The sequence below is a fragment of the Sinocyclocheilus anshuiensis genome, unplaced genomic scaffold, assembly GCF_001515605.1.
Source record: "Sinocyclocheilus anshuiensis isolate Anshui unplaced genomic scaffold, SAMN03320099.WGS_v1.1 scaffold3160, whole genome shotgun sequence".
In the NCBI taxonomy this organism is placed as follows: Eukaryota; Metazoa; Chordata; class Actinopteri; order Cypriniformes; family Cyprinidae; genus Sinocyclocheilus; species Sinocyclocheilus anshuiensis.
In genome coordinates this window covers 2,017-2,888 of record NW_015549736.1, presented here as the reverse complement: position 1 = coordinate 2,888, position 872 = coordinate 2,017, and the positions used below count along the sequence as shown (strand labels likewise).

At 42.3% G+C, this 872-nt stretch overlaps 1 non-coding gene across 1 annotated transcript; it reads left to right on the top strand.

Annotated features, from left to right (window-relative positions):
• The first annotated feature begins 759 nt into the window (after positions 1-759).
• Positions 760-871, top strand: trnal-caa (transfer RNA leucine (anticodon CAA)). The gene is made up of 2 exons: positions 760-797; positions 826-871. It is a non-coding gene; the product is annotated as a tRNA-Leu (tRNA).
• The last annotated feature ends 1 nt before the right edge of the window (position 872 follows it).

Here is an 872-nt window from a genome sequence, read left to right as displayed (position 1 = left end):
TGATTATGTCAGAATGGCTGAGTGGTCTAAGGGGCCAGACTCAAGACATATAAACCTGCTCATTTACTGAGGGTTCTAGTCTCCAAATGGAGGCGTGGGTTCAAATCCGACTTCTGACAAAGCCTGTTTTAGAGTGACCAGACTAGAAGTATAATTTTAAGTAATTATGAGACAGTAAATGATATATTTTGGATCATTTATTTTGCCTTCTGACCAACTCCAGTGATAGAATTGCCCTTCACATTCTTGCCTGGTTATGTCAGAATGGCCGAGAGGTCTAAGGCGCCAGACGCAAGTTTTATCAACCTTCTCAGTTGTTGCGGTTTCTGGTCTCCAAATGGAGGTGTGGGTTCAAATCCCACTTCTCACAACGGCTCTTTTAGAGTGAACAGACTTGAAGTAGTATTTGAAGTAATTATGAGACAGTAAATGATATATTTTGGATCATTTATTTTGCCTTCTGACCAACTCCAGTGATAGAATTGCCCTTCACATTCTTGCCTGGTTATGTCAGAATGGCCGAGAGGTCTAAGGCGCCAGACGCAAGTTTTATCAACCTTCTCAGTTGTTGCGGTTTCTGGTCTCCAAATGGAGGTGTGGGTTCAAATCCCACTTCTCACAACGGCTCTTTTAGAGTGAACAGACTTGAAGTAGTATTTGAAGTAATTATGAGACAGAAAATGCTTTATTTTGGATCCTTTATTTTGCTTCTGACCAACTCCAGTGATAGAATTGCCCTTCACATTCTTGCCTGGTTATGTCAGAATGGCCGAGAGGTCTAAGGCGCCAGACGCAAGTTTTATCAACCTTCTCAGTTGTTGAGGTTTCTGGTCTCCAAATGGAGGCGTGGGTTCAAATCCCACTTCTGACAA